Raw genomic sequence first — 24,170 nt, 5'->3', positions numbered from 1 at the left:
TATTCTCAAACCCATTGGAACGAACGACCTTAAGGCTTAGTTTGGAAGGAGTACAAATGTAAATATGTAGAGTGGAAAACCTTGTATTTTATATTATTTTGTATGCATTTGTACTGTACATATTTGTATTTACACTATTTCCAAACTGAGTCTAAGTTTCCGTTCAAATAGAGGCCTCAAATCACCAAAGAAGTAGAGTGGAAAACAAGTCCTTTTCTAGATATCTATAAGGATAACTTGGGTATTTCAAAAAAAATTATAGGTCACATAATGCACACGACAATTCTTAGTCTTTGTAATGCTAACAAAGGATATATATTTTTTTTTGGTATACTTGTGAAAATTTGGCAGGGCATTCGAAAATTTTCAGTAGTAAAGTGACACACCCCCTTTAATTAGCAATGTCTCGGTAGGGAGAAGAGAAAAGCTAATGTGAAATCTCTAATGCAATTCACTTTATGACTTTGGCTGTGTTTGATTGCAATGCAATTTTATTTGCATTAGTACAAATGCATAGGAGTGCAAATGAAAAGAATTTGCATTCTAGTTTAATTTTGTTTTGGGTTTTATCTTATTTTGCTTCAAGTCTTGCTTTATTTCATTTGTACTCCAATCAAATAAAATAAGATAAAATTTAAAATATTACACTGCTATAATTTTGCATCAATACAAATAAATTCGCATTCCAACCAAACACAGCCTTTGACGACATTTTTTGAATTTGAATCTTGGAATAGAGTCATACTATTACTATTTATGTGGAAGTCGCCCTCTTTTACGGGACAAGGGAAAAAACTCAGCCTCTAACGAACGTGGAATCCGGTGGAACCCGGTGTCATAATGGAAAATGTATTATACCAATACAAAAGGGGTTGTGTGATCACACACTCCATTCGCATATCATCAATTTCCAAGCCCATGATCCGAGTGGGAAGGTGAGAATCGAACGCAACTCTGATAAATGTCTCATCATGAGAAGTGAATTTCAACAAAGGGGAAAGGGCCCTTTCCAGAAAAGTTGACCCGGATCCAACCAGGTCAGGTCATCCATGCCCAATCAAACATTCAAACGAATTGGGCCCATCTGCTAGAAATCTTCAGGGTCAAGTCAATTATTATATCACAGTATGATTGCCTTCGGGGCAACTATGGAATATCATCTTCAGTCAATTGCGTGTAGGGTTTCTGAGGGGATTGAGGATGTACGGCGTACAGACTAATAGTCTACCAAGACCATTATAGAGAAGGATGGTGGTAGCAGCCTTATAAATTCCGAATTTTAAATTGTCAGAAAAAGGTGGAGTTAATGACAAAGCCGCAATGAATCGTCAGGCCCAGCCCATATTCTATGGATGTAATAAAATTGAAAGCACCACCCCACCGTAAGCATTAAGCAAGCAACTCCACCATGCCAGAGAGTAAAGGGTGCTTTTGTATTAAAAGAATTGAACGTAATTACAATATTCTTTGAACAGTGAAATGATCTTCTCAGCTCGTTATTGACGAGGAATATGTTTTATTTCTAAGTATATAAGATTTCAACTATTTAAGATGGGCTGGATCCAAAAAGTCAGGCTTGATCCGTATAAAAATCGAATTGGGTCAACTTGGGCCCGCCCGAATTACACCCCCACCATAAAATGTTGATACTTAAAAATGGTGAAGGTGGGGTGGTAAAGGCGGTAGCCGGCTAGCTTGTTCGGTGGTGGTGGATATTAATGAATAATGGTGTTGGCAGTGACAATTGCTGAGTAGTGGTCTACATTGGTAGTGGCAGTGAAGAAGAGTCTGTGGCGGTGGTGGTGGTGGTGGCAGAGGAAAAGGTGCCAGTTAGCTGTCGACAGATGACAAGTGGAGGTAATGGTGGAGCGCGGTTGACTACATTAGTGGCAGCTGTGACGGTGAAATTGAGTGTTGTCAGAGTTGTATGGGTTGAATGATCAGACTGTAAAACTGGATACATGCATTAATAGTTTAATACCCTATCACGCCCATCCTATTAGTTACCTTTTTTTTTAAATATGAATCAGCTTAATAATACATTTTAATTAGAATGGTTTCTTCCCCCTTTTTTTTTTTTCTTTTGACTTCTTTGTATTTTTATTCAAATAGATCAAGTGGATTTATTAAACGAACTCAAATTTGCGCCCAACTGCGTCCCACTTGCACATCTCAGCGTATATTAAGAATATCTTCGGTGGGAAATGTTTTCAATAATACATAGGATATGCTGTGGGAAGTAGATGTAATCTCCTATTAAATTCATTATAACGTTCTTTATCCAGTCCGGTTCTAACAATACCGAATAAATGAATGTGATGGTTGCAGCTGTGGACATATATCATTTTTACAGAAAACGAAGTCATATGGGCGTCATAGAAGATTCGTTGTTAAACAACGACACCTATTTAATTGGGTGCTTTAAAAAAGCTAAAATACAAAATCTTTCCTGAAGTTTCCCAAAATCATACAAACCTTTTTTATAGTTTATTTTGATAAATACCTCTTTTGAATTTTTGTGAAACTCAAAAATAAAACCTTCCTTCTATTATTGATCTAGACTGAAAACATATACATTTACAAAATTTCCCCTAAAAAGAAATCATTAAATATCATATTTGCCCTGAGTAACATCTCCCAATTTCCCTCATTCTTACTAACAAATAAACACGAGCTAGCTACAACCATGGCCATCATACCATTTTCATTCTAATGAAAGAGGGAATTCCATTTGGCATCACCTCCATTTATCTGTTAGCCTATGCTTTCTTTAGGGCTAACTGCTACTCAGCAATGTTACTTCATTTTTTATTTCTCGAACTTCAAAAAGGCAATTAGGGCTCTGATGATAATTAATAAAGTCAACATGAACTGATCAGTTAGTCATTGTAATCAATACTAAACCCAATGGGCTAATTTGACTAATTTTCTGTGCAAAGGACATTTTATGAGCAAAGAACCCAAAACATAGACAAGAAATGGTGTATATCCTCAATAAAATGGTGACTTGACAAACTAGAAGATGGCTCTTTGTCTGTTGTTAGAGATCATATGGCAAAATTATAACAAAAGCATTGTCTTTATTCTAGACTTCAAATCTAAAACTTGCATCAGGAACAGAGAGGTTGATGCTCACCAAACAATGATTCTGATATAATTGTATAAACTATTTGGACCCTAGGAAATTGCTTACCTAGGTGTTGCATAAACATTCAAAATTCTCTTTAGTGTTCAGAGGAATTGAGATAGTGGCTAAGAAAGAATAATAAGGTTTGGACTTTGAAGCCATAGTTACAATTTTAGCGCCTTCCTTAACTAACGCTTCATCAGAGCTAATCATTGCAATATGGAATTGAAGTTTGGGTACTTTGATCATAGAAATGTGCTTCCCTTCTCCAATCCTCTTTTGGCCTTTGAGGTTGCAGCAGTGTGGCTCTAAAACACTGATAATATGATAAAATTGAAGCGCTTTTGGAATTCAAACAACGAATTTAGAGCTGCATGGGTTCTTGAATCATCACCATGTTAGTTTTGCCAAGTGACGTTGGTGCAACCTCCTATTTCTTTCTTTCTCAGTTATTAGATCGAAGAGAGTTCTAATTCTAAATGTGGATATTATACATATAATAGATAGGCAAGAGTTATTTGTAGAGAGAGAGAGAGAGAGGTGAACAAGGATCATGGCATATGTTTAAAAATTGAAATATGGAACTAAGTTACTCCATTATCTTTCAGAATTGGAAAAAAACAATAATAATACAGGGTCATTAATAAAAACGCAAATCTTTACTGCTTTATTCTATTTTATCTGTAGAAGAGAAGAAACTATTTATGGTAAAAACGATGTAAGGCGGCGGTCTAGAGCTGGCGGTCCTAGTGACCACCGCTATAAAGAGGGACAAGGCGGCGTTCTCTTGAGGACCGCCACCTACAAAACTAAAATGAAAAAAGTGAAACTTGGGCGGCGGTTTTTACACTTGGACCGAACTTTGAACCGGTCTAAATAACTTGCCTATAGATCTAAAAAGCAAAATCCATTTCAAGACTCCCGCTCTCTTGCTTCCCGCCCTCAACTTTTGTATGGAGAAACCGGCTGAAATAGTTTTGACGAAGAAGGGATCTCTCTCTCAAAATCTTCTTCTATAGTTGCTGCAATGAAGGGTAAGATCGATCTTCTTCTATAGTTGCTGCAGTGAAGGGTAAGATCGATATCTCTCCCTCTCTCAAAATCTTCTTCTTTTTCACTTTTTCATTCCACAACAGGCAAATAGTGGCTGCGATGAAGGGTAATCTCTGTCTTTATGACTCTGTCTCTCTCTTTCTCTCTCTCTCTCTCTCAATCTTCTTGTTCTTCTTCACATTTTCGCAGTTGATTCAATTTGTTTGTGATTTCTCCCATTTCAGGGCATAAAGTGGTGAAGGGCAACATACACAGTTAAGGTACATCCGACCTCATCCACCTCTGTTCATTCTAGGGCATTTTCTTTAACATAAATATATTTTTCGTTTTGGATTTTTCGTTCCACTAAAAATTGTTGGATTACTTGGATTAGCATCACAAAGTAGGTGCTCATTGTTCAATCTAGGTAAAACCCTATTTTGATAGATTATGGTTAAACTTTTGAAAACCATGAAGCCCAATAAAAATATTTTCTGGTTATGTGCGTTGATTTTGGTCTGTTTTGGCTGCTAATAAATTCCTGACAGCAGAGAGTATATAAGAATGTCTGTGCTATGATTATCATGAAGGAATGGAAACAAGTGCTCTACCTTAACAGCTTGGTTGGCAACTTTTCTCTCCTCCATTTGTGTGGCACGGCCAACCCAGACAAAAACCTCAGCAGCACAATCCAGTAAATAGCATTGGTTGTTCTCCAACATTGATTTTGAAAGTGCACCATCCACTGGCGTCACCTGACCATTAGTAATGCTACAGTAACTAGAAATTTCATGTTTGTATCATATGTTGACTAATTACACACTTCATGGGGCACATAAATTCAGGATACTATCATTATTAGGATCCCCCTTTGGTTTATACAAATATTAGAACTATAGAAAATTAACTACCAGCAAGGTTATTTTTTGGAAATACCTGTAAAGTTTTCTTATAATTACTGATTTGATCTCTGTCCCGAGCTCTAGAAGATATTGTGCTAACTCACTTTACTTGCATTCATTTGATCTCTGTCACAAGCTTTATCTCTAGATGAGAAGATTACAGTCCTCTGTCCGTGTGAGCTTTGTTGTGAGAGAACCCCTCATTTTCCCTCGTTCCTTTTTCTAATTATATATAAGTTCTGTTCTCCTCTCTAACTACGACGGCATAAAATGGAGCAATATCAAACCTGAGATCCATTCCAATGGATATGGATACTCACAAAAGAAAAAGATCCATATTTCAAAATATGATATTAGTCTTACTTTCATTTCTAAGGCAACTTGGTTTGTATGAAACTCACAAAGTTATTGATGCGCTTGTTTTTGCTAATTAGAGAACCATTGATAGCTTGGCACTTGGCTATGGTAAGGGAAGGCTAACATGCTTCCTTGGTGATCCAAAGTTGATCATTGATATGGTAAGTTCATCCATGCTATATATATCCAATTAGGAGTCCAATTAATAGAACATACTATAAAAAGAAGACAAGAGAAATCCAATTAGGAGTCCATTAAAATGATTGACTAAAAGTAAAAGATGCACAAAAGGGAAAAAAACACAATATCTATGTTGATATGCACTCAATACCAATGTGTAAATGTAGTTAACTGCTAACATAACAGGTATTCATTTTTAAATGGTCCAATACTAACCAGGATCATGGTGTTAAAAGCAAGCATGGAGAGAGCTTTGTCATCAATGTCTTCCCAGAGGAAGAGAACCTCCCTTGCAGGGCTAGAATTGTCTCGGCATCTGCTATTTGAGTGGTGGGAATTTCAGAATCTTTGAGGCATGAAATGAGGGCACCTATGGCCTCTTCACAATATATACTCATCCTTCTTGTCTCCACCTAGACAAATAAACCAGTTAGACATTAATTTACAATTATCAAGCACTAGGGGCCATTGCTTGGTGCAAAGGTAAAATCTCAGGCTGGAAAGCATGAGAAAACTGATTTGGGTTCGAAGATAAAATCTCAGGTTGGAAAGCATGAGAAAATTGATTTGAGTCTAAGAGCCACTTTGCACAAAAAAATTCCAAAGTTTAGGCTTGTATCCAGTTTAGCCTTCCCAAGACCCGGGTAACTGGGAGCAATAGTGGGTAACAAAAAGGGCCATTATCTAATGTTGGTCCCAGCTATATGGGGTATGGGAGGGGTAGAGTGGAGACAGACCTAACCTTTGGCTTCTTTCTTGGCATGTCCACTCTCAGACTTGAACCCGTGTTCTAGGGCTGTTCATAAGAATGCCCAACCCGACCAAACCGACCAACCCGGACCGATCCAACCCGAGTTAGTTGGGTTTTCATTCGTACTGGTCGGTTTTGGGTTGGGCACATACAAAAACCGATATCTCGAGTCGGTTTCGGTTTTCTTATGACCCGACCCGAACCGAACTAGTCTTTCTTCTACTAGTTTGGTAGTTTCTACTTCCTAGTTTGAGTAATTTCCTAATTCCTACTAGTCTTCTAGACTTCTACTAGAAATAGAAAGTCCATTAAGCAATTACAATTAGAATTCAATTAATTAGGTGTCATTTTTTAGTTTTTTACCTATATTAGGCAATTACAATTAGAATTCAATTAATTAGGTGTCCTTTTTTAGTTTTTTACCTAGATTAGGCAATTACAATTAGAATTCCTACTAGAACTAGAAGGCCCATTAGGCAATTACAATTAGAATTTCTAGTTTCCTACTAGTCTTCTAATTCCACTTTTGTCTTTTCTTAAAATCTTTTATTCTCTAACTTAACTTGGTTGGTCTGCCCCCCTCAACTCAAGTCCTCAACTCAAGTCCTCAACTAATTCAGAGTTTATTCGGCTTTGTACAGGAGAAAAACCGAAACCGACCGAAACCAACCCAACCCGACTCAAATCGACCATGTCGGTTTGGCCTATCAATGGGTCGGTTTCGGTTCCCACCTCTGGTAACCCGACTAGGTTGGGTCGGTTGGGAAAATCCCATGAAATCGACCCAACCCGACCTGTGAACACCCCTATCGTGTTCTCACACTTGTTGGCTTGAAATTTTACCATTACATGGATCAATAGCCCCAAGGACAACTCATTCATCCTTCAGGATACAAAGAAGCTGCTCATTGAATGTCCTCCTGGGGAGAAGATAAACCATACAGGTTATTGTCACCAATCAACAGTGATTTAAGGAAATTATTTTTTTTCATGAAAGGATGAACTTATAATGTGCATCTCCTGGCCTGATTGTTAGGAGAAAATGGTTATAAACTGAATTTGTAGTATGTACTACCCCTTGCATCTTTTAAGCATGTCCTTATTGAATTTGACAGGAAACTCAGGCCAAATAGAAAATTAGTGCATCTTCTAAAAAATCAATAGCAATTTACAAAGGAACATTAACTGGTTTCTTAGTTCATTAGCATTGCCATTAAATCATTTAACTTACTCTATCTTCTAGGACAAAATGACCAAAAGACTTTTCATGTATTTTGGTTGGTTTGTTGTATGGGAAGTTGTTTGTTTTTTCGGTTCTCTCGGGTGACTTATAGTCACCTTGTAATTTTCTTCTTTTTTTAAATAAAATTTTCTTTTATTATCAAAAAATAGGACTCTACATGTATTTCATTATCTCCTTCCTTGTAATTGTAGTATTTGATTGTTAATTCTAAATCTGTAAATATGTAGAAGACTTTGAAGGGATGAGAGATCTATCGTATGGACGCCCAAATCTTGCGGAATAAAGGGGCGAATTTCAAAATTTTTTTTCCCTTCAATTGGGAATCACATTCTCTATTTAGAGAATCATATTTTCAAGGATCAATCTTGAACCATAAATTGAACCAGATCTGAACAAAAAAGAGTATGAGAGAATTATACCTGATACGAAGAAATAATATCTCCCAACGAAGGTGTTCACGCCCAAGGAATGATCCAAAAACAGTTCTCACTGAAGATGGTGCAGTGTAAGATGGAGCAGAATCAACAGTGTTCTTTTCCAAGAACTCTGTCTTTCGCAAGAAACAGCAGGTTGGCACGTGAGCACAGTTTCGTTTCAATTCTTTCACAAAAAACTGATGTCAATATCGAATCTTAACTTTTCTCACAAAGTTGGAGATTGAATTGGATGTCTGGCGATTGCAGGAAGGAGGCGGCAAGAAAGATTTTTGCAGGGATTGCAAAAATCTTTCTTCTGTGTTTTCAGGTCTGAAGAGGATGTATGTCTTATCTAAAGGTTGCCGCCCCCTTCTTATTTGTAATCCCAAAGGATCAGCTCCTAATCCAATTAGGAGTTGCTGATCCAAATTTTATTTGGATCAAAACATCTTTAGGTGATAAGGATAAACCCTTATCTTATTTGCAGATTGGATCAACATTTTCCTAATTTTATTAGGAGGTTTCCAGATCCAAATCACATTTAGATCTGGACTCTGAGTGGATAGGGTTAAGGCCCTATCCTATCTACTGATCCATCTTAGAATTCGTCCATATTTAACTTATTAAATAAGTCCAGTTTGAAATGAGTTTTAGGCCCATTAAGTTTATGTGCTCACTCAACCTTTCTAACTGTTGTTCAGTTGGGTTTCATTGTATGGCGTGGGACCCAAGCATTGATCTACACATCAACCACATGGGTTCAGCCCAGCCTTTGTTATTAGGCCTGGCCGAATACCTTGTTATGGACAGTGCACCCCCTGAAATCCATCAAATGGGCTCTATGGGCCCAACACTTACCCTAAGTGGTCCCTGGGTCAAGCCACCTTGTAACACCCAGGGACTGTGGGCAGATGCAAAATTAGCTCATCGGGTATTACCCTCAATGGTCTTACACATAACCTCTCTGCCCATAATGATCATACACTGCCCGACAAGAGAGGACCTCTCCCTCGGCTGCAAGGAATAGTGTTGCACTCTCTACTTATATGGATCCCGAGAATTAAAACATTTTTACAAACATTTTAGAAACCATAATATATATGTTTATTTTTATATCTCAACAATTGAAATCGGCTGTCGGCAGTCTTGGTTTCCATCAGTGAAAGTGCATCATCGATCATTACCTTTGTCCGATAAAGGGGTTGATCCTGTCACTATGATCACCCACTCAGATGAATTCTCAAACTGTCCCAACATACCCAGGTTTTGACACTCGCTAAGGATCTCACTGATTGGTACATGAAAAACAGCCTAATCCGATACTTATACCAGTATCATAATCGAGTTTAGGAGTCGGGTGTAATTTTCTAGTTTTGCTCATCAATCTCCAAGGTCCAGGACAATACTGGAAATCTGGTCTAGTTCAAAGATTTAATTAATCCTACACTGTATGTGTCTAGAGTCTCACCCTGGCAGCTGAAACAGACCACTTCAACCGACTTGGTGGCATAACAGTGTCAGCCTTATCAGGATATGTCTCCCCAGACCGATCCACTCGCTGTGAATATTCTAAACTAATGAATCTCATTAAGTGTCTAGTTTAAGGGTATTACACAGAAACATGCCTAGGGAATATGAATTAAATATGCATTTTTATTCATTTACAATAAACTCATAAAGTATATTATAATGATTGAAGTTAAGGGCATACAAAACTGTTCAACAAATCCCACATGCACTTAGGTCCAATCAGGTACAAGCTGGAGTCTTATGTTTTCCACGTGTTTCTCAAACACTTTCTGTGATAGTGGTTTTGTCAATGGGTCTGCTATATTTTCTATTGACGCTACCTCTTAACATCAACTTCTCGTAGATCCAGTGTTGTCACACAACAGTGGAATGGGTGATGTATTCGGGTTGGGTTGTGGACAGTTAATTAGCTATTTAGGACCCCTGTTTGCTGACATTCAGAAAATATTACACGATCCTATCGTAAAAACATATCCAGATGTAGACTTTCTATCATTTGGATTCGATTGAAAATCAGCATCTGTATATCCTTTGATATGTAATGAGCTACCGTCGAATACTAAACCAAACTCTTTTGTCATTTGAAGGTACTTAAGTATGTTTTTCACTGCAGTCCAGTGTTCCTGCCTTGAGTTGGCCTGAAATCTGCTTACTACATTCACTGTCTGAGTAATGTCAGGACGAGTGCATAGCATGGCATACATGATGCTCCCTACGGCAGAGGCATAGGGAATGTCTTTCATGCCATAAATCTCTTCAGAAGTCTTGAGAGATATCTTCATGGTGAGAGTGACTCCATGCCTGAAAGGAACATTTTCTTTCTTAGAGTTTTTCATGCTATATCTTTTGATTATTTTGTCAATGCAAGTCGATTGGGATAATCTTATTATTCGCTTCGATCTATCTCTATAGAGTTGAAGACCCAATATATAAGAGGTTTCTCCAAGATCTTTCATGGAGAATTGTTGTGAAAACCATACTTTCATCGTAGTTAACATTCCTATATCATTCCCAATGAGTAGAATGTCATCTACATATATAATCAAGAAGATAACTTTATCTCCACTGTACTTCCTGTAAATACAGAGTTCATCCGGATTCTGTTTGAATTTAAATGATTTGACAGCAGAGTCAAAACTGATGTTCCAACTTCTAGATGCTTGTTTAAGTCCATAAATGCATCTATTAAGTTTACATACATGTTTTCTTGACCTGCAACAATGAAGCCTTGCGACTGCTGCATATAAATATCTTCAGTAAAATTTCCATTCAGGAATATAGTTTTGGCATCCATCTTCCAAATCTCATATCATGGTATGCTGCTACATTTAATAGGATCCTAATGGATTTAAGCATGGCCACAGGCGAAAAGGTTTTCTTATAGTCGATGCCCTTTTTCTGAGTGTACCCTTTCGCCACCAGACGAGCTTTAAAGGTCTCAAATCTACCATCGGGGCCCTTATTCCTCTTGTAAATCTATTTGCAACTAATTGCTTTTACCCCAGAGGGCGGATCTACCAGAGTCCAGACTCCATTGGTTTTCATTGAGTCTATTTCTGCTCTCATGGCCTCCACCCACTTCTGGGAATCTATGTCCAACATAGCTTCCGCGTAAGTCACGGGATCCTCTTCACTAGTTAAGGTTTTCACCAGGTAACTATCCTGGTCATAACCATAACGGATTGGTGGCTTGATACCCGAGTGGATCTTTTAGGTTGGTCACTACCTAGAACTTGTGTGACATCTTCCACTGCTCCTGAGCTCTTTTCATCAAGAACTATTTCCTGATAATGAGTGTTCAGGATATAATTGGTTTCAAGAATTGTGCATTTCGGCTGCAAAACACCTTCTATTCACTTGGGTCATAGAATAGGTAATCCACAAAGCCTTTTGGGTAGTCTATAAATAGGCAATGACTGGTCTTGGATTCCAACTTGTCTGCATTCGTTCTTTTAACGTGTGTTGGACAACCTTAAATCTTCAAGTGTCTGACACTTGATTTCTTTCTGGTCCAAAGTTCATATAGAGTGTTCGGAACCGATTTGGTTAGAAATTGATTCAGCACGTAAATCGCAGTATCTAACGCGTAACCCCAAAATGATATGGGTAATTCTGAGTGTATGAGAAGTAACCGGACCATATCCAATAAGGTCTTATTCCTCATCTCTGAAACACCGTTAAGTTATGGTGTAGCAAGAGGAGCTAACTGTGATACTATCCCATTGTCCTTTAAGTAGTCCATGAATTCGTTAGAAAGATATTCACTACCTCGATCTGATCGAAGGGTTTTAATTTCTTTTCTTAACTGTTTTCGACCTCTTGTCTGAACTCTTTGAACTTTTCAAAGGATTCTGACTTGTGTCTCATTAGGTACACGTAACCATATCGTGAAAAATCATCGGTGAAGATGATGAAGTACACGTGTTGATTTCTTGTCCTAACACTCAGGGGACCACATACATCAGTATATATAAGGTCAAGTGTGCCTGTACATCTTTTAGGTTTACCGTTAAATGACCGTTTCGTCATCTTACCCTGAAGGCAAGGCTCATAAGTGGGAAGATCTTCTACAGTTAGAAAATCCAAAGGAACATCCTTTACCAGCCTTGTGATTTGGTCAACACCGATGTGGTCAAGTCGGTAATGCCACAGACACGTGGGATTAACTGTATCATGGGCGTTTTGCTTGGGGATTTCAGTCGACGTAATTTCGATTATGTTAGTTTCTAGAGAAGGATATAGAACATAGAGACCGTTCTCCAGTTTTTCGTATGTGATGAATCTGTTATTTCTTTTAATAGTAATCGTATTACTAAAAAAGATAGAATAACCATCTTTACACAGTTTTAAGACAAATCAAATTTCTCCTTAAATTTTGTACATAAAGACAATCTTTCAGTACAATTGTTTATTCTTTAAAAAGTAACTCCACGGTTTCTATGGCTGCGGCTACAACAGTTGCAATAGTCCCCAAGTAGAGCGTGACTTTTCCTTCACTCAGTCTTCTGTTTACCTTGAACCCCTGCAGTGAGTTATACGTAGGAATTGAATCCCCAGAGTCAATACACCAGGACGCAGAAGCTATCAATAAGTTGGTTTCTATAACACAAGTTTCGAGATTACATTTCTTGGATTCCTATCTTGTATTTTGGTCACTGGAGACGTTTTCAGCAGGTACTTGTAGTATTTGTGTAGATGGTGATATGTATAATATTATAGAATCATTTTCATTGTGTTTTTGTATTTTAGCTAATTCAATTATTCCATTAGTCACTACTGTATTGCACAATGAGCTTGAAGAGTTGCAAAATTTGTTGGAAAGCCAGCTGCTGTAGTATTTGGTTGGGCTACGTCACAAACTCTGCCATCGTCTCAGTTCTGATTGGAAAGGTTTGCAGAATTTCTTACTTTAGATAAAGTCATACTTGAGGTTCCTTATCCCTTGGGAATTGTGCTCTGGTAGTTAGAAATTATGCCTTTACTCATGTTGATCATCTATAGGGAGGGTTGATAATTAGTGATTCTTTGAATCACAATTCAACTGCCAATGGTTCTCGAGGATTAGGAGCCACAACAAAAAGTCAAGAATTTTCACCTTTTCAGTCAAAACTCTAAAACCATCTCAGGTCTCCCCTGACCCAAAGAAGTTAGCAGTTTGAACTACACTTATTCAGTGATGAAATCAATGACATGCTTCAAGAAAACTTTTTGTTGGACAGTGTATGCCCTTAGCTCCAATCAGAATGATGTACCTTATGACATTTAATTAATAAAATACATATTTTATTCATGTTATTATAATGTGTTTCTATGTATTACCCTTAAATTGGACACTTATGCGACTCGTGTTAGTTTAGAATGTTTACAGCCGTTGGATAAGTCTGGGGAGATTTATCCTGTTAAGGCTAACACTGATGTGTCGTCAAGTTGGTTGGGGTGGTCTGTCTCAGCCGCCAGGGTGAGACTCGATGTACATGTAGTATATGTTTAACTTGAAACCTTGAACCGAACTAGAATTCCAGTGTTGCCTTGGACCTTGGTGATAAGTGGGCAAAACTGGAATGTTACACCTCACACGTAGACTCGATTATGATATTATACTAAGTGTCAGATTGGGCTGTCTTTGATGTGCCAATCAGTGAGATCCTTAGAGGGGGTCAAAACCTGGGTACGTTGGAACATTCTGAGAATTCATCTGAGTGGGTGATCATAGTGATAGGATCAACCCCTTTGTCGGACAAAGGTAATGATTAAGGATTAACTCTCTAATGGAAACCAAAACTACTAATAATTAATTTCAATTGTTGAAATTTGTTTTTACAATATATATATATGGTTTTAAAATGCTTGCAAAAGGTGATAGGAAGGCTGATTGTTAGTTTTAATTTCCCACTTTTGGGTCAAGGGATTGATGGTTAATTAAGAGATTTAATTCAGCCCACACCTGTAAGGCCCAATTTTAAAGAGTTAAAACTACAAAAACCCACTAATTGCAAGAAAGCTATATGGGCCGAACTGTTAACTGCTATTCAGCCCATATACCTAGATAATTTTAGTTGGTAATATTATGGTTTAAAATGGGCTTTAATAATGGACTTTACAGATATTGATTGATTCGATCAATTCTATCATTGTATGTGATGTATAGATGTGTGATGTGCTATGTTCATGGGTCATAAGTACTTGGCTCATGCAAATATGATTGTGGCTTTTCACACACCATGGCTGAATGCACATCATTGCCATGGTGTCCCTAAATATCATTGGATGATCTCTTTCAGTGGTTGGTCCCACACCTCTGTAATGAAAGGATGAGAAATCCATCCTATGGACGCCCAAAGATTGCGGAATAAGAGGCGAATTTCAAAATTTTTTCTCTCCTTTCAACTGGGAATCGTATTCTCTATTTAGAAAATCATATTTTCAATGATCAATCTTGAACCATAAATTGAACCAGATCTGAACCAAAAGGAGTGGGAGAGGATTATACCTGATACGGAGAAATACTATCTCCCAATTGAGGTGTTCACGCCCAAGGAAGGATCCAAAATCTGCTCCCACTGAAGATAGCGCAGTGAAGGATGGAGCAGAATCAACAATGTTCTTCAAAAGAACTTAACCCTTCGCAAGAATCAACTGGACGACTTGTGAGTACAACTCCAATCAATCTTTTCCCAAAAGATTGAAATCAAGATCCAATCTTGATTGCTCACAAGAACTGGAGATCGAACTGAAGGAATGGCAATGGCAGGAAGGTGGCGGCAAAAGAGAATTCGCAGTATGCAGGAAATCTCTTAATCTCTCTTTCTTAAACAGAAGAATGCTATTGATGTTATTGTGTGTCCAAGGCTGTCGCCCCCTTCCCCTTTTTATAATCTTAAAGGGATCAGTTCCTAATCAGATTAGGAGTTACTAATCCAAATCATATTTGGGTTAGAAGTCCCTTAGTGATAAGGGATAATCCTTATCTTATCTGCAGATCAGATCAACTGTCTCCTAATCTAATTAGGAGGTTTCCATATCTAAATTTCATTTAGATCTTGGACTCTCTGAGTGGATAGGGTCTAAGCCCAATCCTTTTAGCTGACCCACTTCAGAATTCGCCCCCTTTAAACGACTGATCAAATCAGTTCAGTTCGAAATGGGCTTAAGGCCCATTAAGGTTATGTACTCAAAAAACCTTCCAAATTGCTGCCCAGTTGGGTTTCCTTGTATGGCGTGGGACCCAAGCATTGATCTATACATCAGCCACATGGGTTCAGCCCAGCCTTTGTTACAAGGCCTGGCCGAATGCACTGCTGAAGACAGTGTACCCCCTGAAACCCATCAAATGAGCTCTATGGGCCCAACACTTACACTAAGTGGTCCATGAGCCAAGCTACCTTGTAACACCCAGGGACTGTGGGCAGATGCAAGATTAACCCATCAGGTGTTATACTCAATGGTCTTACACTTAATCTCTCAGCCCATAATGATCATACACTGCCCGACAAGAGATGACCTCTCCCTCGGCTGCAAGGAACAGTGTTGCACTCTCCACTCATATGGATCCCGGGAATTAAAACCTTCTTGCAAACTTTTTAGAAACCATATATATACTTTTATATCTTATATATAAAATATATTTTGCAAAACAAATCTCAACGGTTGAAATTGGCTGCCGGCAGTCTTGGTTTCCATCAGTGAGAGTGCATCCTCGATCATTACCTTTGTCCGACAAAGGGGCTGATCTTATCACTATGATCACCCACTCAGATGAATTCTCGGACTGTCCCAACATACCCAGGTTTTGACCCCCGCTAAGGATCTCACTGATCGGTACATCAAAGATAGTCCAATCCGACACCTAGTGCAGTATCATAATCGAGTATAGGGGTCGGGTTTAATTTTCCAGTTTTGCCTATCAATCTCCAAGGTCCAGGGCAATACTGGAAATCTGGTCCAGTTCAAAGATTCAATTAATCCTACATTGTATGTGCCTATGGTCTCACCCTGGCAGCTGAGACAGGCCACCCCAACCGACTTGGTGGCACCACAGTGTCAGCCTTGTCAGGATAGGTCTCCCTAGACCGACCCACTGGCTGTGAACATTCTAAACTAACACGAGTCTCATTAAGTGCCCAGTTTAAGGGTATTACACAGAAACATACCAAGGGAACATGAATCAAATATGTATCTTTATTCATTTACAATAAACTCATAAAGTACATCATTCTGATTGAAGCTAAGGGCATACAAAACTGTCTAACATGTAAAGGATACGTGTGGAACCCTAGCCGTTTAGGGCCCACCTAAATCTGATTTTATGAAAGTTAGTGGGAGCCACTTTGGTTTGACCTAAATTAAATTATGGCGTAATTTTTGTTCCCTCCTGAAATATGAGTGCATGTGATAGGAAGATTCATATGATGAACTCTCTAAAGGCCTTTCATTATTAGCATGAAAATTGATCATTAAGTTATGAGGAGATGCACCATAAAATTGGGCTATCCAAGTGTTGCTAGATCTGTTGGAGTGTTTCATAAGATGATAGGGGTGTCCTACACCAATGTGGGAGGACCTCACCAGAAAATGGAACTCTCACAGTACCTTGGCGTTCATGAATATAATGGGTGAACATTCACTGGACAGAAAATGGAAGACCCCACCACTTCACCAGAAAATGGAAGACTCTCACGGTACATTGGCGTTCATGAATATAATGAGTGGATATGATCCTTCACAGAAAGGTGGTGGGGTTTTGTAGCTGAAACAATTGGCTCCATGCACCCTATGTGGTTTCCCACATTTCCAAAGACAATTCGCAGTCTCCGTCATTGAGATGGGAGGAAAATCTCAGAGATGAATAAATAGGAATGGAACATAGATTAAAAGCCATATCTATGTAAATAACATGAATCAAATTAGGTTGTGGATTAATGTTTGTTTTTTATCAGAAATAAAAAATGGACAATTTGCAAAGTTTTTGGATGACAATAAGCTTAAGGGCTCAAACTATGTCGACTGGTATCGTAACCTAATGTTGGTCTTGACCTCTGAAAAACTGGATAAGGTGGCTAAGAATCCTGCCCCGGATCGTCCGAGAGATAGGGCTTTTGAGGCATAGAGAAGGGTATCGGGAATGGGAGGAGAAAAACTCTCGCCCGGTATTATATCATTGTCTCCCTGGACAATCCGATACAGAAGCAGTTTGATTAGATCGAACTTGACAATGACATATTGGACAGTCTAAAGACAATGTACGAAGAGCAGAACCGTTCTACTCTACAAAAGGTATTAAAATAGTTTATGACCGCACAAATGACCAAGGGGCAGCAAGTTTATGACCATTATCTTCGGATGATGGGCTACATCAATGAGCTTTAAGCATTTGGATCCGGACTGGATCACACGACCCAAATAGACACCATTTTCAACTCTTTGCCTCCGTTATTCAATCCGTTCATTATGAATTACAATATGAATAAGTTGAACGTTAGCGTTCAAGAACTCAACAATATGTTGCAGAGGGTCAAAGAACTGATTAAGAAGTATGAGCCCTTAGCCATGTTTGTTGAAATTGGCAAGAAGGGCAAGAAGAGGAGGGCAAAGAGAAAACCCCAAAAGAAGGCCACCAAACCCAAGAAATAGAGGAAAGATAAGGCATCGGATGCTTGTCACTTTTGTAAGTAGACCAACCACTAGAAGAGGAACTGTCCTCAATACCTAGAACCCAAGAAAGGTAATTTCGAATCTTGTGTCATAAAAACCAATTTGTTGGTAACTTCTGTGTCCTGGTGTATTGACTCCGAGGCTTCAACTCATGCATGTAACTCATTGCAGGGGTTCAAGGTAAGCAAAAGGCTGAGTGAAGGAGATGTGACATTTTACTTGGGGACTTCTGCAAGTGTTGCAGCTGCGGCCATAGAGACCGTAGAATTAAATTTTAGAGAATGATTTATTGTACTTAAAGATTGTCTTTTTGTATAGAATTTAAGAAAAATTTGATTTCTGTCTCAAAACTGTGTGCGGATGGATATTGTCTTATTTAGTAATACGATTACTATTAAAAGAAACAACAAATTCATCGCATACGGGAAACTGGAGAACGGTTTCTATGTTCTATATCTTTTTTTAGAAACTAACATAGTCGAAACTACGCCGGTTGATATCCCCAAGAAAAGAATCTGTGATACAATTAATCCCACGTGCATGTGGCATTACCGACTTGACCATATCAGTATTGATCGTATCACAAGGTTGGTAAAGGATGGTCCTTTGGATTTTCTAACTGTAGAAGATCTTCCCACTTGTGATCCTTGCCTTCAGGGTAAGATGACAAAACGACCATTTAACGGTAAGCCTGAAAGATGTACAAGCACGCTTGACCTAATACATACTGATGTATATGGTCCCCTAAGTGTTAGGACTTGTAACTAGCACGTGTATTTCATTACATTTACTGATGATTATTCTCGGCATGGTTATGTGTATTTAACGAGACATAAGTCCAAATCCTTTGAAAAGTTTAAGGAGTTCAAACAAGAGGTCGAGAAACAGTTAGGGAGAGAAATTAAGACCATTCGATCAGATCGAGGTGGCGAGTATTTCTCTGACGAATTTAGGGACTACTTGAAGGTTAACGGGATAGTATCACAGTTGGCTCCTCCTGCTACACTACAACTTAACGGTGTTTCAGAGAGGAAGAATAAGACATTATTGGATATGGTCCGGTCACTTCTCATACCCTTAGAGTTACCCACATCCTTTTGGGGATACGCATTAGAGACTGCGATATACGTGCTGAATCGGGTTCTAACCAAATCGGTTCTGAATACTCCATACAAACTTTGGATCAGAAAGAAACCAAGTGTTAGACACTTGAAGATTTGGGGTTGTCCAATGCATGTTAAAAGAACGAGTGCGGACAAGTTGGAATATAAAACAAGTCGATGCTTATTCATAGGCTACCCAAAAGGCTTTGTAGGTTACCTATTCTATGACCCAAGTGAGAAGAAGGTGTTCTACAGTCGAAATGCACAGTTCTTGGAAAATGATTATATCCTAGACACCCATCGTTAGGAAATAGTTCTTGATGATGAGAGCACAGGAGTAATGGGAGATGTCCCACAAGTTCCAAGTAGTGACCAACCTAGAAGATCTACCCGGGTTTCCAAGCCACCAGTCTGTTTTGGCTATGATTAGGATAGTTACATGTTGGAAACCTTGACTAGTGAGGAGGATCCCGTGACTTATGCGGAATCTATGTTGGTCATAGATTCGTTGAAGTGGGTAGATGCCATGAGAGCTGAGATGGACTCAATGGAGACTAATAGAGTTTGGACTCTAGTAGATCTGCTCCCCGGGGTAAAAGCAATTGGTTGCAAATGGATCTGTAAGAGGAAGAAGGGCCCCGATGGTAAGGTTCAGACCTACAAGGCTCGTTTGGTGGCAAAAGGGCATATTCAAAAAGAGGGCATCGATTATGAGGAAACCTTTTCGCCCGTGGCCATGCTTAAATCCATTCAGATCCTATTAGCTGTAGCAACATACCATGACTACAAGATTTGACAAATGGATGTCAAAACTGTGTTCCTGAATAGAGATCTTACTGAAGATATATATATGCAACAACCACAAGGTTTCATAGTTGCGTGTCAGGAACACATGGTATGTAAATTAAATAGATCCATATATGGACTTAAGCAAGTTTCTAGGAGTTGGAACATACAGTTTGATTCTATTGTCAAAAAGTTTGACTTTGAGCAGAATTCGGATGAGCCATGTGTTTACAGGAAGTCCAGTGGGGACAAAATTACGTTTCTGGTTCTATATGTAGACGACATTCTACTCATTGGGAATGATGTAGGAATGTTGACTACGGTGAAAGTATGGCTTTCACATCTATTCTCCATGAAAGATCTTGGAGAAGCCTCCTATATATTGGGTCTTCGGCTTTATATAGATAGATCGAAGCGGATAATAGGATTATCCCAATCTGCTTACATTGACAAAATTGTCAAGAGGTACAACATGGAGAACTCCAAGAAGGGAAATGTTCCTTTCAGGCACGGAGTCAATCTCTCCAAGAGGATGTCTCCCAAGACTCTCGAGGAGATTGAGGGCATGAAGGACATTCCCTATGCCTTAGCCGTAGGGAGCATCATGTATGCCATGCTGTGCACTCGTCCTGACATTGCTTAGGCAGTGAGTGTGGTAAGCAGATTCCAAGCCAACCTAGGGTAGGAGCACTGAACAACTGTGAAAAATATACTTAAGTACCTTCGAAGGAAAAAAGAGTTTTGTCTGGTATTCGATGGTAGCTCACTACAGATCCAGGGGTATACTGATGCCGATTTCCAGTCGGATCCAGTTGATAGAAAGTCTACATCTGGGCATGTTTTCACGATAGGATCGTGTGTTGTTTCCTGAAAGTCACTAAACAGGGGTCCTAAGTAGCAAAAATAACAGTCCACAACCTAAGCCGATCACATTGCCGTAAGTGAGGCTGCCTTATGAACGAAGGTGTTCATTTTGGAATTTGGAATTCCGCACATCACCCATTCCACTATTGTGTGACAACACTAGATCTATGGGAGATTGATGTTAAAAGGTAGCATCAACGGAAAATGCGACAAACCCTTTGACTAAGCCACTGACACAGAAAGTGTTTGAGAAACACGTGAAAAATCTGGGACTCCGGCTTGTACCAGATTTGACCTAAGTGCAAGTGGGAGCTATTAGACAGTGTATGCCCTTAGCTCCAATCAGAATGATGTATCTTATGACATTTAATTAATAAAGTACATATTTTATTCATGTTATTGTGATGTGTTTCTGTGTAATACCCTTAAATTGGACATTTATGAGACTCGTGTTAGTTTAGAATGTTTACAACTGTTGGATAAGTCTGGGGTGATTTATCCTGCTAAGGCTGACATTGATGTGTCGCTAAGTTGGTTGGGGTGGCCTGTCTTAACCGCTAGGGTGAGACTCAAGGTACATGTAGTGTAGGTTTAACTTGAAACCTTGAACCGAACCAGAATTCCAGTGTTGCCCTGGACCTTAGTGATAAGTGGGCAAAACTGGAATGTTACACCTGACACCTAGACTTGATTATGATACTACACTAGGTGTCAGATTGGGTTGTCTTTGATGTGCCAATCAGTGAGATCCTTAGAGGGGGTCAAAACCTAGGTATGTTGGGATAGTCTGACAATTAATCTGAGTGGGTGATCATAGTGATAGGATCAACCCCTTTGTCGGACAAAGTTAATGATCGGGGATACACTCTCTGATGGAAACCAAAACTACTGGTAGTTGATTTCAATTGTTGAAATTTGTTTTTGCAAAATATATTTATATATATATATATATATATTATAGTTTCAAAATGTTTGTAAAAGGTTTTAATTCCCTGGATCCATGTGAGTAGAGATTGCAACACTGTTCCTTGCAGTCGAGGGAGAGGTCATCTCTTGTAAGGCAGTGTATGATCATTATGGGTTGAGAGGTTAAGTGTAAGACCATTGAGGGTTATACCTGATGGGCTAATCTTGCATCTGCCCATAGTCCTTGGGTTTTTTTTAAGGTGGCTTGGCCCAAAGACCACTTAGTCTAAGTGTTGGGCCCATTAGGAGTCCATGTGATGGGCTTCAGGGGGTTTACTGTCTTTTTAGCGAATTCGGCTAGGCCTTGTAACAGAGGCTGGGTTGAACCCGTGTGGCTGATGTGTAGATCAATGTTTGGGTTCCACGTCATACAAAGAAGCCCAATTGGGCAACAGTTTGGAAGCATTCTGAGCACTTAGACTTATTGGGCCTAAAGCCCATTTCGAACTGGCCTAATTTGATTAGTTAAATAAGGGGACGGATATGGGATTAAATCAGTAGATATGATAGGGTCTTATCCCTATCCACTCAGAGAGTCTAGATTCAAATAAGGATTTGGATCTAGAAACTTCTAAATGAGATTATGAGAGAGCTAATCTAATCTACAGATAAGATAAGGTCTTATCCTTATCACTTAAAGAGAACTCATTATCCAAATACAAATTTGGATTAGGAAACTCCTAATGAGATTAGGAGTTCTCTTTAAGCCTATAAAAGGAGGAGGGGCGAACCATTTAGCCCATCCCAGAATTAAGAGATCATATCTCAAATAACACAGAGAGAAGACAACAACAGTGTGACTGCGCCATCTTCTCTTTGCGTCCTCTTCCAGTTTCCGCCATATTGCCAGTTCGATCTCCATTGTAGAAGCGATCAAGAAGAGTCTTGATATCAATCTTTGGAGAAAGGCTGATCAGAAGTCGTGCTCACTGTCTCCATCGAATTCTTGCTGAAGAATTTGGTTCGTTGGACGGACCCTGCTGATTCTGCTCCACCATTCGCGGTGCCATCTTTAGTGGGAGCAGTCTTTGGAGTTTTTTCTTTGGGCGTGAACTCCTTCGTTGGGAGATACTGCAGATTTGGTTCGATTCTTGGTTCAAGATTGATCCTTGAAAAGCAGTTTTCTAAAACAGGGAATGTGATTCTCAGATGGGAGAGAGAAAATTTTTGAAATTTCTCCCTACCTTTCTATAGGGTTCGGCCATCCATATGATGGATCTCTCATCCCTTCACTTTTAAGATTGAAGGAGTAGTTGTCAAAGTTGTAAGTCTCTTTTCAACAAAAGAAAGTGAATAAAGTTAAGAATAGATGATGCCTAGCCTTGTTCAGGCATGTTTTCTTCTCAATTCTCCAGAACTTAACCAGTAAGCACTAAGCAGTGGTGTCTGTCAAACCCTCTTCTCATGTAAGTGAATACTAGAAAGAAATGTGGAGAAGTGGATTTTTCTTGCCTTAGGAAAAGTGTTTTTTAAAAGATGAAAATAGATTTGACTTTGCACTCTACATATATATATATATATATATATATATATATATATATATATATATATATATATTTGTACTCTTAAACTGAGCCTTGGAAGGAGTACAAATACATATATGTGCAGTTAAAATACATACAAAATACAAGGCTTTGCATTCTATCTTTATCTGTAAGTTTTGAAAGAGCTGGTTGGAAGTGCAAGCATCTTTCCTTGGTACCAAAGCTACTGTTATAAAGAATGTATTGGCAATAATGCCCACCATTACCTATCTCTGCTTAAAGTTCTAGTCTCCATGGATGATATGACTAGAAAAGATTCAATTCTGTAATGTCAAATAAAAGAGAAGGTAAGATTCGATAGTGTTTAGAAGAATTAGGGTTGAGTAAAGCTATTTTGCGAAAGTGGCATTGGAAGTTTGGGTCGAAATGGGAAGCTTTATGTATAAAGGTATTGATCCGCAAGTATAGGTTGGCCTGATTTGAATGGGATTCTTGGACTCTTGCATGTAGTTGTGTGTTTCATGTTTTGAAAGTTGTAATAAGCTTTTATTTTCCATTAGTTGAATGAACTATTTTATATTTGCAGATTTTCTATATTTAGATTTGTTCAAGACTTTATTGTCTTAATTCCAAGGATATTTCTGTTAGCAAACACTTCCATATTGGAAATGAGCAGGTATTTTTCTGATGCAACAGGCTTCATATAGTTCCTTTGTTTATTTATTGAAGCTATTTCTGATGCAACAGGCTTCATATAGTTCCTTTGTTTATTTATTGAAGCTATGTAGTTCTGATGCCGTCTATTGGACATTTTGGTTCAGGTTATAATTTATGCAGTGTTGTATTTAAAGCTGTGCAGAGTTTGGATGTCTGTTGGAATTAATCAGGAGAATAAAGCACAGAGATTATTAGATATCTTAAATTATGATAGAAGTGGAAAGAAAGGAAGATGCGTTATATTATTTGACAAATTGATTTTTTTTTGAAGTCCTTGTATTTTTTATGTCAATTGGATATTGTATTTGAATAATTCTTTTAGAAATAATAATAATTAGTTTTTTAATTTAATACATTAATTTTGTTTGAAATTACATTTTTTATTTAAGTTATTTTTAATTATCATGAGATTTTCACTAAGCAAGTATTAAAGTGGTGAATTAGTAAAAGTGCTAGTGCAAAAAAAAAAAACAAAATTGGAATAAATCTAATATAAAAATGTGAAAAAAAAACACCTAAGTCAACAGCCATCCAACCGTTGGCTTTTATCTAAATCGGCAG

General features: G+C 38.5%; 1 long non-coding RNA gene across 2 annotated transcripts; it reads left to right on the top strand.

The window, feature by feature from the left end:
- The first annotated feature begins 3,846 nt into the window (after positions 1 to 3,846).
- Positions 3,847 to 23,954, top strand: LOC148803906 (uncharacterized). Of its 2 annotated transcripts, XR_016080275.1 has the most exons (4): positions 3,848 to 4,440; positions 5,498 to 5,579; positions 23,479 to 23,568; positions 23,714 to 23,954. It is a non-coding gene; the product is annotated as an uncharacterized LOC148803906 (long non-coding RNA). The 2 variants fall into 2 exon arrangements; XR_016080276.1 differs by lacking the exon at positions 5,498 to 5,579 and having other exon boundaries at positions 3,847 to 4,440.
- The last annotated feature ends 216 nt before the right edge of the window (positions 23,955 to 24,170 follow it).

Source organism: Nelumbo nucifera, chromosome 1 (assembly GCF_055504915.1).
Source record: "Nelumbo nucifera cultivar China Antique chromosome 1, China Antique-T2T, whole genome shotgun sequence".
In the NCBI taxonomy this organism is placed as follows: domain Eukaryota; kingdom Viridiplantae; phylum Streptophyta; class Magnoliopsida; order Proteales; family Nelumbonaceae; genus Nelumbo; species Nelumbo nucifera.
This window is presented reverse-complemented; position numbering and strand designations above follow the sequence as displayed.